At 36.7% G+C, this 14,040-nt stretch overlaps 1 protein-coding gene across 2 annotated transcripts in view; it reads left to right on the forward strand.

Annotated features, from left to right (window-relative positions):
* AGBL1 (AGBL carboxypeptidase 1) overlaps positions 1 to 14,040 on the forward strand; it is a 783,161-nt gene that overhangs the window by 554,786 nt on the left and 214,335 nt on the right. The window lies entirely within an intron of this gene.

Consider the following 14,040-nt stretch of genomic DNA (forward strand, 5'->3'; position numbering starts at 1 on the left):
CACATATATTTGTCCACACAATTATCATTGTTTTTTTTAAAAACTCAACCTTTTATTATATGAGATAAAGAGAGTAAAAGGAGAATTAAAATGAGCTACATCTACAAGTGCTTTGTGGACTGGGATTTGTCTGCACAATCATTTAGTCAATGGCTAGAGGAATAGAGATAAGCAATTGTTTGTCTAGTCATCCTGAAAAATCATAATCTTGCTTCCATTTGATCAGAGCCTGCGGTCTTCAACATCATTAAATACTACATTTTTTATAAATAAGTTTGTGCAAGAGACTGGGAAAATCAGTGCAAAGCCCTTTCTATACTCTTGTATAGAAAATACAAAGTATTAGAGTGGATCCATTGTGTAATTGGGTGTGAAAATTACCTCTGAAGTTTCCGGGTATATATACTACCCAGTACTAAAAAGAGTGGCTGAAAAAAATAGGAATTTTCAAAGGAAATATTTACCATCCAATCCATGACTTTTGACCCCGTTAGCCAGATCAAGAATGTAGAAAGAGGCCAGAGTAGAAAGAGAGTTGATCTGGATAAAATCACATGGACTCCACCCCATTTCCCCTTACCTGCCTCAAGCCTGGAGGAGTAGCTTCATTGAGATCACTGGGATAGCCTGATATGTGACCCCTGGAGTTTGGGAGTCATAGTGCATTGGGGTTGTATTCCCATAATCTAGAGGAAAAGCAATATGCTGAATAACTGTATTTGATGGTGAGTCAGAGACCCAGTTAGGTTGGGATCATTTCTCTGGGCAAAGGATGCATGTGTGTTTCCTCAGAGATGAGTGGCTTGTGCAAGAGGGAGACACTAAGAGATGAGTGGCTTGTGCAAGAGGTAGACAGCAAAGGGCCGCCTCAGGCCACATCCAGCTGAGCCATCCGGAATGGTAAAGAAACACCAGCCACCATGTGGGAAAGGAAATGCTCTCTAGGGACTGTGTAGCAGGCTCTCAAGCAGCCACCTGGAATGGAGAGCTATCTGTCAAGAAAGTGAGAAGACCCCCTGATAGGAAAATCCAAAGAACAGCAATTGTACATCTGCCCCCAGATGGCCTCCACATCAGAGGGTAACTGCACCCACCATATGAGGCTGGATCTTTCTCCTGTATGACCTTTCCTTGCGTCTAACACTGGAGGTACCCAAAATAGCAGTAAATGAGTTGGAAGGAAGCAATGCTCTGTACCTCCCTCTCCAAGTCCCAGCCTCATTCGAGTTTCCAATCCACTACCAACGTCGACTAGAAAAAGACTTGCCTTTGAATAAAGATTAAAATATCGATTTACATATTTCACAGAATATTTCTGATTTGAACTTCTATGGCATAAGAGCTAGAAGTCATGAGATCTACCTAGTTCATTGCATTCAATGAATAAATCTGGAGGAGGGTGTTTGGGATGTAATCCCAATTATCGTGTGGATTCAATGAATGGGTTATGGTAACGTTCCTTTTGTACAAGCAGGCCAGGTTGGCAGTTTGTATTACACAGAAAGCAAAGGAGAATGTGTATAAAGACAGAAGGAAATCAGGATTTTTCTTTTTGAATGAAGAAAATTCCTTGCCTCGTTTATTGCCAATCCCTCCTACCAACTCCTGCCCTCAAGAGGCTCAGAGAAAACCTGAAGATTTCCAGACTTCTGATTCTTTTTCCAGAATTGACCTGCTCTGTATCTCATTCCTGTCAGCCCCAGACCTCCACTGAATGGCCAAATAGCAGTGAGGCATTCATAAGCAATGTTAAGACTTGGTGTTATTTTATGTATGAATGGATATTATTTTAAAGTTATTAATAAGAGGCATCTGAGTAATTGTCAGATTAATGGAGATGATTTGAAGCAGGGAGACTTTTAGTTTTCTTAAAATAAGACCCTGCTGAAGTCCAGGACTCTGTGATCTAGTCCTGAAGGTGGTGGATGTGGTATATATCCTCAGCTACATGCCTAGTATGTGTTCTCTCTCCTGAGTATGGCATCCACCGCCTTCTCTTTGGAATTTCAGCAGCACGCGCCTATCTCCTGCTACCTGCTGCTGCATCTTGAACCTGTAAGTCTCTCTGCCTGAGGACACATCCCAGTTCTTTTGCCATCAACGGGCTGTAACCTGAACACTCCCCCTCATGCAAGAACGAGATGGCTGTAGGAGTTTGGAGGCAGGAAGGAAGAAGACAAGACTGACAGGAAGAGTTCCATTAAAAATAAAACATTTCTCCCCGTTTGAAGTGAACAAAGTCTGCTAACATGTAGCCTGCTTGCTGGGATTTCCAGCTGTTCCCTCCTGAGCAGTTGGGTATCAAAGCCGCATGGGCCGACGGGAGGACTGTTTGCTCTGATGCCAGAGCAATTACAGTCTGATGGTGTTCAGCTCTGTTACTGTTTTTATTGCTCTTATTATTACTTCTCTGCTCATGGATTCTGAAGGCCTTTCTACACAGACGCGAACCCTGGGGAATCACAAAGCCACAGGCACACCGTTTGCAGTCACCGCTCGGCAGCTCTTGGATTGATGTGGTTTTAGCATCTTCCCTTTATCTGGTGAGCAGAACCAGAGTTGTTTAGACTTACACCCACAGGAAAGAGAGGATTCCCTGCAGAAAATGTCAGTCTCTACTCTAGGCAGTGAGCAGGATAGAAGGAGAGTGGCTTCTTAATTTTCATCTAAAAAGATCTCCAAGTATCAGTGGACTAGGCGCCTCCTGCCTGCCTCTGGGTCAAGAGGCATATTCAAGGCCAAACTGTCTGGGGCCTAGACTTGAAGCTTTGGACAACGGATTCTGTCAATGCTTTGCACACAGCAAAAAGAATTTTCTTGAAAAAATTTACCAAAGAAACAAATCTCTCCATGCATTCTCATTACGTACATGTTTTAAAAAAACAACATTTGCACATATCAGCTTTTCAAATATATTTGCAATTGGGTGGGTGTCATTTGCTGAAAAACAGAGTGAAGTTCTAGAAGGATGAAGACATAATCTTTTTTTTATTCCCTTAAGGTTAATTGTATTAATAATCCAATGCTGTCAATAAAATTTTCTTACTGATTTTTCAGTTAAAACATTCTAAAATTAACCATTATTTCTTAATTTACTGATTGACTTAATATGAGAGTTTTACACAGCAATCTCATTTCTTTTAAGCCCTAAATGATGATTTTTCTCTGCATTTGGTCAGGCTTCATTTGCTGAATTGAATATAAAGTTGTTATATTACTTTTGGTTATATGATATCTTTTGGATCATAACATCAACTTCTAGCCACATATAAATCTTCAGGCCCTAATGGATATTAATCCCTCTTCCTGCTTATATTGGTTTTCTCCATCAGTGTATACATGTCAATCTCAATCACCTAGTTCATCCCACCCCCCACCCCCACCCCGCTTTCCCCCCTTGGTGTCCATATGGTTGTTCTCTACTCTGTGTCTCTATTTCTGCCCTGCAAACCAGTTCATCTGTACCATTTTTTGAGATTCCACATATATGCGTTAATATATGATATTTGTTTTTCTCTTTCTGACTTACTTCACTCTGTATGACAGTCTCTAGGTCCATCCACGTCTCTACAAGTGTCCCAATTTCGTTCTTTTTTATGGCTGAGTAATATTCCATTGTATATGGGTACCACATCTTCTTTATCCATTCGTCTGTCAGTGGGCATTTAGGTTGCTTCCATGACCTGGCTATTGTAAATAGAGCTGCAGTGAACACTGGGGTTCATGTGTCTTTTTGAATTATGGTTTTCTCTGGGTATATATGCCCAGTAGTGGGATTGCTGGGTCATGTGGTAATTCTATTTTTAGTTTTTTAAGGAACCTCCATACTGTTCTCCATAGTGGCTATATCAATTTACATTCCCACCAACAGTGCAAGAGGGTTCCCTTTTCTCCACACCCTCTCCAGCATTTGTTGTTTGTAGATTTTCTGATGATGCCCATTCTAACCGGTGTGAAGTGGTACCTCACTGTAGTTTTGATTTGCATTTCTCTAGCATAAAGTATTTTTAAATTAAGGTATGCACATTTGTGTTTTAAAGACATAATGCCATTGCACTCTGTTGGGGCCCAGGGAAGGCCACCCCAAAATATGACTCAATGGTTTATTGATTATTTTGAATTAGAGTAACTTGGGAAACACCCTGTGGAGGTAAAAAGATACTAAAAAACACTCTGATCCCCGTCTTTCTCCCTAAAAGCAGGAAATAAATCTCCCATGTGAAGGTATTTTCCCTATACCAGGAGTATAGAAAGCATCCTTATCACCAGAATTAGGGAATTCAAGGCTAAGAAAACTGTGTAAACAAACTTTGTTACGTCTTGATTAGTCTGATGCTCCAAGTAGAAGCACCTTTGTTTTCTTAAATCTTCACAAATAATTGTTTCTTTGTCTAAAAATGACACATAAACAGCCCGTTTTGGTCACTTTCAGGGGTCCCATTTTCATGAGCCCTCTGTGAATACAAACTTTTTTTTTTCCTCCTGTTAGTCTGTCTGTGTCAATTTAATCATTAGACCAACCAAAAGAACTCCAGAAGGGTAAGGAAGAAATTTCACCTCCCCCAAAACACATGATAGACAACACTATAGTGTAAACATAACTTTTTTTTTTTTTTAAAGGAGATGTTAGGGGTAGGAGTTTACTAATTTATTTATTTATTTTTGCTGTGTTGGGTCTTCGTTTCTGTGCAAGGGCTTTCTCTAGTTGGGGCAAGCAGGGGGCCACTCTTCACCGCGGTGCGCGGGCCTCTCACTATCGCGGCCTCTCCTGTTGCGGAGCACAGGCTCCAGACACGCAGGCTCAGTAGTTGTGGCTCACGGGCCTAGTTGCTCCGTGGCATGTGGGATCCTCCCAGACCAGGGCCCGAACCCGTGTCCCCTGCATTAGCAGGCAGATTCTCAACCACTGCGCCACCAGGGAAGCCCTAAACATAACTTTTATATGCACTGGGAAACAAAATAATTTGTATGATTCACTTTATCTTGATATTCACTTTTTTGCAGTGGTCTGAACTGGACCTGCAATATCTCTGAGGTGTTTCTGTACACCAGGAATATGATTCTTCTCTCTCAGTTCATTCGAAACTTTACTTATGTAGATGGATAAAAGCTCTAGCTTCTCTTGAATGCCAGTGCTCAATACTTTGCCTCTTTGTTTTTTATCCACATCAGATTGACCAGGTTAAATTGGAAGAAAATAAAGAAGAAAGAAAATGAAAATTGATCAAAGATGAGTGACATTTATATATGTATACGTACATACATTTTTAAAAATTAAAGTATAGTTGATTTACAAAGTTGTGTTATTTTCAGGTGTACAGCAAAGTGATTCAGTTATATATAACTAAATCACTTTATATATATATAATATTTTTTCAGATTCTTTTCCCTTATAGATTATTACAAGATAATGACTATAGTTCAGTGTACTATACCTACCTATACAGTAGGCCCTTGTTGGTTATCTATTTTATATGTAGTAGTATGTATCTGTTAATCCCAAACTCCTAATTTATCCTTTCTCCACCTTTCCCCTTTGGTAACTACAAGTTTGTTTTCTATTTCTGTGAGTCTATTTCTGTTTTGTAAGTAAGTTCAATTGTATCATTAAAAAAAATTCTATATATAAGTGATATCACATGGTATTTGTCTTTCTCTTTCTGACTTCCTTCACTTAGTATGACAGTCTCTAGGTCCATTCATGTTGCTGCAAATGGCAATATTTCATCCTTTTTTGGGACTGAGTAATATTCCATTATATATATATATATATATATATGTATGTATATATTTCACGTCTTCTTTATTCAGTCACCTGTCAATGGACATTTAGGTAGCTTCCAATGTCTTGGCTATTGTAAATAGTTCTTCCAAGAACACTGGGGTGCATGTATCTTTTCAAAATAGAGTTTCCTCCAGATATATGCCCAGGATTGGGATCACTGGATCATATGGTAACTCTATTTTTAGGTTTTAAGGACATACATACATTTATATGTTATGTATAAATGTGATTTATACAGATTTCTAGGCCCGTGTGTGTAATAGTGCATGTAGAAAAAAATGCCTGAAATTCACATTTATGGAGCATCTACTCTGTGCATCTGTATAGCACATGTGCACATTATATCTCATTTAATATTCATAGAAACACTTAAGTGATATATAATATTTTCCCATTTTAAGGAAGAACTTGAATTCAAAGATGTTACATAACTTGAACATGGTCATTGGGATAAGAAGTGGCAGAATTGAGATTCAGATCCCAGAGAGTTGACTCCCAAAATATTCCTTTTGCATTGTTCAAAGCCGAGGCCTTGTTGGGGAGCTTATTCTGGAGCAGTACTACACAAACTGTCTGGTCCCTGAACTGTTGATTCATCGGTTGCTGCAAAGATATAGGAAACTTGTACCAGAATAGAAATAAGCACAATCACAGTGCTCCCTTGGAAAAAAACAATCAGATGAAATAAACATGTGTACTTAGTCACATGATTGATTTATATTCAGTCTCAGGTCTCTTATTTCATCACAGATAAGTGTTGACAAACGTTTCACAGGCAAACACTAATCTGGGGACCACACTTTGAGAAGTGCTGGACTTGAATATTGCTATGGTGCTCTTACCCTCCCAAAGCCACTGGCCATCCAACGTGACTAGTGAAGGCATGTCTGGTGGGCCACTCTCCTGGGAGAAGCTATATTTATGGAAAATTGGGAGCTGCAGTTTCATCTTAATGTTATTTCACCTTTTGAAAATAGTTTTGGTTTGTGTCCCATGCCCCTCACCAGACAGGGAGACTGGGTGTACTTGGACGGACTGGTGTGGAGCCTGGATACCTGGATAAGGGTTAGGATTGGTATTCCACTGTGTAGGGAATTGAAATACTTTCACATCTGTGCATTAATAGCCACTGCTTATGCCCTCCAGGTGAAACTCCCACCCACCCCTTCACTATTGTGTTCTCCCTCACTCCTCTTCCATATTCTTCCAGGACAATATCAAGATTCAGAAACCACAGGATACAAACCTGGCAAAGCAGAACTCTGCTCCATTGCTATGACCAGCATCTGTTCTGATTGGTCATTGTCTTTTTCAGACAAGTTTCTCAAAATATTGTATATAACTCTTAGACAGAGGCAGGGGACCTTCTCCCACCCTCCCCGCCAATCTGTGACACTAGAAGGAAAATTCAAAACTAGATCTCAGAGCACCTCTAGGGACCCAGGGCTAGAGAGATTGTTGCAGCTAGTCATCATAAGGTGGGCTAGGCAGGTTTCAGGAACGAAGGGCAGAGCTAAGGGATCAAAGGGCCAGGGAAGATGAGTGCCAGGGACAGTGGGTGGAAATAGAGAAGGAAGGTGACAACCTAATTACTTATGATTGGGCTTGTGCTTATTCCTGCTGAAAGGTAAGACTTATAGAGGCACATAACCTCTAAGAAAAGATGAACTCCAAATCTTTTATTAAACAGGAATGTGAAGTTTGAAGCCTTGTGTATTGACATGGACATTTGATTAGTGTCAGGGGAACATTTATTTTAAGCCCATTTCTACTGGCACTTAGCTACATAACCTTGTATAAGGCATTGTCAGTTTATGCATCTATAAAACAGAGAGTTAAGCTTGCTAAGATTCCTCTCTGCTCAAATTCTAGGCTGTCTAAGATACAGTCTCTGATTCATATTTACTCTCATATGCGTGGTCCAGAAAGACATGGAAAGGCAATCACAGAGGACTTAGCTGTCTGCTGTGTCATTCATGGCTTAAGCACACATTTACCAATAAAAGACCCAGGGAAGGTCCAGCATAGAAATAAAGGACACATTTGAAATCCAGCCCACACCTTCAGCCCTGCTGTTTCCATGAATATAGGGCCTTTTTGCAGTTACTAAGGAAACAATTGTCAGTAATGGATTAGGAAGCCGGGGCTGAAAGGATGGATACAGAGGGGCTTTGTACACAGGAGCCCATCAGATGGAGTCTGGCAGAGACATCAACATGCTTCGCGATTGATTTGGTCTTCAGTGTGAAAGCATTAGATAAGCAAGGAAGCCGAGGAGCACCGCCCACCGGCTTTCTCGCTTTCTTCTCTACCACCTATTAGAGTTCACAGATCTGCATGGCTGGATTGGCTCAGTTTTAACTTCTCTGCTGGGTGCATGTCAGGACAAAGGATGTACAAACTTAATTCATCTCACAACCTCTCCAAACTCATTTAAAACTCTAAAAGTCACTGTCTCTCAACTCACGCCGGCAGTTTGTAAAGATTCTGAAAATGTTTCTGGGGACAATACCAAGGGAGTAGATTTCTTGTTGCTATATTCTTACTAGACCTTAAGGTGTTTAACCCCAAAATGAAATTAGGCACAGGCTCAGTGACCTAAAGGAATTAAGGAGAATCTAGAGGATACCAGGTAATGTTTGTGAAGGAAGAAACAGGTACTCAAGAAAGTTGATGTGACTAACCAGCTTTATTCTTTGCCTTTTGTCCTAATTAAATATTTAAATTCAAATATTTGATTTAATTTTAACTTAACTAAGGAATTATTAAAATGAATTTTAATTTTACTTATAAATTTAAAATCACATATAAAATAATATTCATTCAGATATACTACTCTTTCCAGGCTTAGGTGCATTGCTTAAGGAAATATGAGTGAAAAAGCAATTACTAAGAATAAAGTAAGGAAAACGAACAAGGAAAAAAATTAAAGTGGGTACCCTCATCATCATGCATTTCTAACTACTTTTAACATTTTTGTACATGTAAATTGTTTAAAATTTTTTTAATAAAATTAGGATCACAATGGGTATACTACACTGTAGTGGATTTATAGCTTGTAATACTATATTGAATTAAATAATGCCATTTGCAGCAACATGGATAGACCTAGAGTTTATCATACTAAGTGAAGTAAGTCAGACAGTGAAATACGAATGTCCTATGATATCACTTATATGTGGAATCTTAAAAAATGATCAAATGAACTTATTTACAAAACAGAAACAGACTCACAGGCTTAGAGAACAAATTTATGCTTAACAAAGGGGAAAGGTTGTGAGAGGAGGGATAAATTAGGAGGTTGGGATTAACATACACACACTACTATATATAACATAGTTAATCAACAAGGACCTACCTTATAGCACAGGGAACTCTATTCAATACTCTGTAATACAGTAACCTATATGGGAAAAGAATCTGGAGAAAAATAGATGTATGTATATGTATAACTGATTCACTTTGCTGTACACCTGAAACTAACACAACATTGTAAATCAACTATACTCTAATATAAAATAAAAAATTAAAAAAAAAGAAATTAAAGCATTCCACAGATACTTAAAAAAATACTCTATTGTGAAATTATCACCATGGTGTTGTCTCTTCAAAGCACATCATAATATTAATATTCCATGATGTGAATATACTCAAGCTTATTTGACTAGTAATATACTGGTGCACATTTAGGACTTTCTTGTTCATCTTACGATTATTTTCTTAATAATGATTTCTGGAATTTGAATGAACTCCAAGAACTTAAACATTCTTAAGGCTTTTGAAATATATTTTCAAATTGTCCTTTGGAAATACTGCAACTATATGTACTTCATTGGTAACAGACTATGATAGTGCCTTTTTATAGCTTTGGACCAGCAGATCAGTACAATTTAGTGATCAAGGCTAAACCTGAATTGAGAAGCAAATCATGATATTTTATTGTTATAGTAATTTGCACTTTATATCAAGTGAGGTTATTTGTCCCTTTATTAAAATTATGTTTAGTTTGTTGTTTCACTTGTAATATTTTAGGCAATTTAGATATATTTATATTTTATTTATCCACTCACTAATATTTTCCTTTATGGTTTCTTCTTTGGGGATATGCATTGAAAGACCTCCTGGTCTGGAGATGGTAGAACATATAAATCTGTATTTTATTCTTTATTATTGCTTGATTTTTAAATATTTATATTTAACTCTTTAATCAAAATTAAATAATTTTATATTTGTGTTAAGAGTTTTACTTCAAATATTAACCAGTTGTTTTTGTTTTAGCTCTATCGTAATCCATTTCCTGGTGAATTGAAAGGCACTTTTATCATATGCAAACTTTCACATATTCCAAGGTTTTGGTGCTTTCTGCATTCTTCCCTTGATCTGCTGCCATATTTTGCATCAGTACCATAACAGCAAATTATTGTAAATGTGTAAGATCTTTTGCCTATTTGTAAAGGAAAACCCTCATTATTTTTACTCTTTATTCCAAAATTATTCTGGGATATTTTTGCCATGTATTCTTCTAAAGTGGATTTAGTTTGCCAAGTCTGAAAATCCCCATTGCTGTTTTGATTTCTACGCTTTTATAGACTGATATGAGGAGAATTGATATTGCATGCTATTGGTCACTGCTTTCCCAGAATTCAGCATATTTCTTCATTTATTTAAATTTTACCTGTTATCTCTTGGTAAAGTCCTGGGATTTATCATATAACCCTTAGAGTACTTACTATTAATTCCATTCCTAAATATTTTAGTGTTGTGTTGCTATTGTGAATGGAATTTTTATTATACTTAATTTATTTTGCTGGTTCATAGAAAGAAAATTGATTTTTGTATATTTAATTTGTTACCTGTCTACTTACTTAACTCTTGCCTTATATCTAATAGATTTTCTGTTTCAGTTGATTCCTTTGGTTTGTTTTAGTACATAATCAGTTTTCAAATAATAATGTGATTCCTTCTTTCCATATGTATGACTCATTTTTTCTTATCTTATTGAATTGTTTGGAACCTGCCAAATAATAGTAAATAACAGTAGTGAGAGTATACCATAGTTTTAGTAAGGATTGGGTATGCCAAGTATAATTTTGACTTTTGGTTTTATATAGGCATTTGATATTATTATTGATAATAATAAATACTTGTATAATGTGAAATGAGCTACATACTAAATTAAATTTTTATATATGTTAACTCACTGAATTATCTCAGCAGCTCCATGAGATAGATAGTGGTATTATTATTATTATTCCCACTCTACAGATAAGACAATTAGGCACTGATAGGTCAAATGATTTCCCTGATGGCCATACAGTTAGCACAGCACTGAGACTGAGGCCCTAGCAATCTGGGCTCCAGGCCTGTGTTTACACCTACCATGCCATGCTGCCCTCTCAGGTTTAGTAAGTGCCTTGTGGGCTCATATACTAAGACTTGTATTAGAAATGGATGCATACAGAAGGTCCTGGTTTTTTTGTTGTTGTTGTTCTCTTTTCTATTCTGCCTTTTGATCTCTATGTGTTAACATTTCTGTTAGTAGATTTCCTAATAAAACCAACCCCATGTCATTCTTAGAAAAATACTCTCTAGACCATGCTGTATAATTAATTATTTGTCTTGCTGCTTTATTTATGTGCTATAATGATCAGTTTTTTGGTTTTAGGGTTATGCTAATATTTTCCCACTTTTTATTGAGTTATAATTGGCATATAACATTACATTAGTTTCAGCTGTACAACATAGTGATCTGATAAATGTATATATTGAGAAATGATCATCATGTTTTGTTAATATTCATCACCACACATAGTTACAACTTTTTTTGTGATGAGAACCTTTAAGATTTGCTACCTTAGCAACTTTCAAATATATGATACCGTATTATTAACTATAGTCACTATGCTGCACATTACATCCCCAGGACTCATTTTACAGTTGTAAGTTTGTAACTTTTGACCACCTTCACCCATTTTGCCCAACTTCCACCCGCCCACCTGTAGCAACCACCAATATGTTCTCTGTATCAATGTTTGTTTTTTTCAGATTCCACATATAAGTAAGATCATACAGTATTTGTCTTTCTCTGATTTATTTCACTTAGCGTAATGCACTCAAGGTCTATCCATGTTGTTCCAAATGGCAGGATTTCCTTCTGTTTTGTGGTTGACTACTATCCTAATATATCTATATCTATACCTTTATCTATATCATATTTTCTTTATCAATTCGTTCATTGATAGATACTTAGGTTGTTTTCATGTATTGGTTATTATAAATAATAGGATTACAATAATATTTTAAAAGAAATTCTGAAATTTTCCTTCTCAGTGTGTGGTCTGTGTTTAATTCTTCTCTTCCTTGGGTTTATCTTCCTAAGGCCCTCACACATAAACAACATTTTTCAGGCACAGTATTTTCTCCTCAATTCTGTACGTTGTTGCTTCATTGTCTTTGGTATTTAGTGGTGTGAGCAAATTTTACTATTTAATTTTGATTATTTATAGGGATCTTTATACTTTCTTTGTTCCTTTTCATTAATTATAACACATGTATTTGATGAGCTTGTTTGATCTGCAGACTCAGATTTTTTTTTTAATGTAAGGAATTTCTTTCTTCTTTTCTTCATGCTTTTTTCTCTCTTTTTCTTTTTCTTGACTTCTGTTATGACTCCCATACTACCTAGTCTGAAAGTCCAAGAAAGTCCAAGATCAAGTGCCTGAATCTGTTCTACAGTTCTTATTTATATATTTAACTTGTCTTGTTTATCTAGTTTTCCCTTGAGATATTGGAAAATTTCTCAAAGCTGTCCTATGCAAAATGAATTTTATTTTCTGCATCAGTTTGTTAATTCTTTCCAATGTCTTTTAACTTAGACATTGTACTTTCCGTCTCAATAGTACAATTTCTTCTGTGCTCTTATTCTCTCATCATGCCTTTTGCTACACTTTCACCAATGCAATATACTCTTGATTCTTTCCAAGAATATAAACAAGAAATGTCCCAGATTTTTCTCATTTCTGGTAGTAAATGTACTTGTTTGATGTCCTTTGAGTGCCACCCTTTTTAACTGCAGTATTTCTACATAGGTGTAATGTCTTCCCTCTGTGTATGTTTATAGAGGGTGTTCAATGAAGCCTAGTTTTGTTAAAAAGATAGGCTTTGCCAGACATTGTTGTAGGTCTTTGGGGCAGATATTAATCCCTATCCACTTATAACTTGAGTTTTTGGACACAAAGAGAGGCCCATGCAAGATGTGAGGACTAATTGAAGACTTAATCACACAAAGCCAGAACCTCCAAAAATGACATTTGCAGTCAGTAAACTAGTGAAACCACAATCTGTGAAGCAAGTAAGTGGGTTTGCCTGACTGTCTTGGCCATTGCTTCGGGTAGAGCAGGAAAAAAATGGAAAAGTCTTTATTCATAATTTCTCAACACAAACCCTCCTTCAAGCAGATTTGGAGTCATATTTCAATGGTACAGTGTAGCCCAAAAGGCCTCAAGCCAAAACCTCAGCCTATAATGGTCCTTGATTTGTTGTCCCCAAGTGCCCAGGGGAGGAAAACACAAGTTCTTTCTGGAGGCAAGAGCATTAAAATCAATCCACAAAGACTTTCTTTGAATGAAAAGAAATATAAATTTTGAAATTTTGAAAAATCATAAAATATTTGAGCAAACAAGTCTACATTATTGACATTAAACAGAAAAATCAAACCAACAAATGATGCACACAAAGACTATATTCAAGAATAATCAGGTAGAGAATATAAATAACTCTGTTTTTCGTGTTTTAGAGACAGTTTTTGAGATGGATGAGTTAAAGAGACGGTTCAATGAAGCTGGAGAGAGAATTATTAAAGTGGAATATTTATATAAAATATTCAGAATCACAGTGATAGAAAGAAATAAAAATATGAAAGTAGAGCTAAGAGTTATTGAGGAGATAGGGAATGGGGGTGATAAATTATTACAAGAGATAATGGGTGACACTTTTCTAGAACAAATGAAAGACACCAATCTTTAGTGTCACTGAATTACACATAAAAGAAATAAATCTAAATATACTTCAGAATATAAAAGATAAAGAGAAGATCTTACAACTGCTAAATGGAATTACAATAGTTTATTGGCATACTGCATATAGCTTTTTAAACATTTTTCTAGGGAGCAATAACTTTAAAAAGTATTTCTTACATGGATGTTTTGTTGATATTATAGAGCCCTCTCCCCCAAATGTTTGTGTAATATTGGCAA

This window comes from Pseudorca crassidens, chromosome 1 (genome assembly GCF_039906515.1).
Source record: "Pseudorca crassidens isolate mPseCra1 chromosome 1, mPseCra1.hap1, whole genome shotgun sequence".
NCBI classification, from domain to species: Eukaryota; Metazoa; Chordata; class Mammalia; order Artiodactyla; family Delphinidae; genus Pseudorca; species Pseudorca crassidens.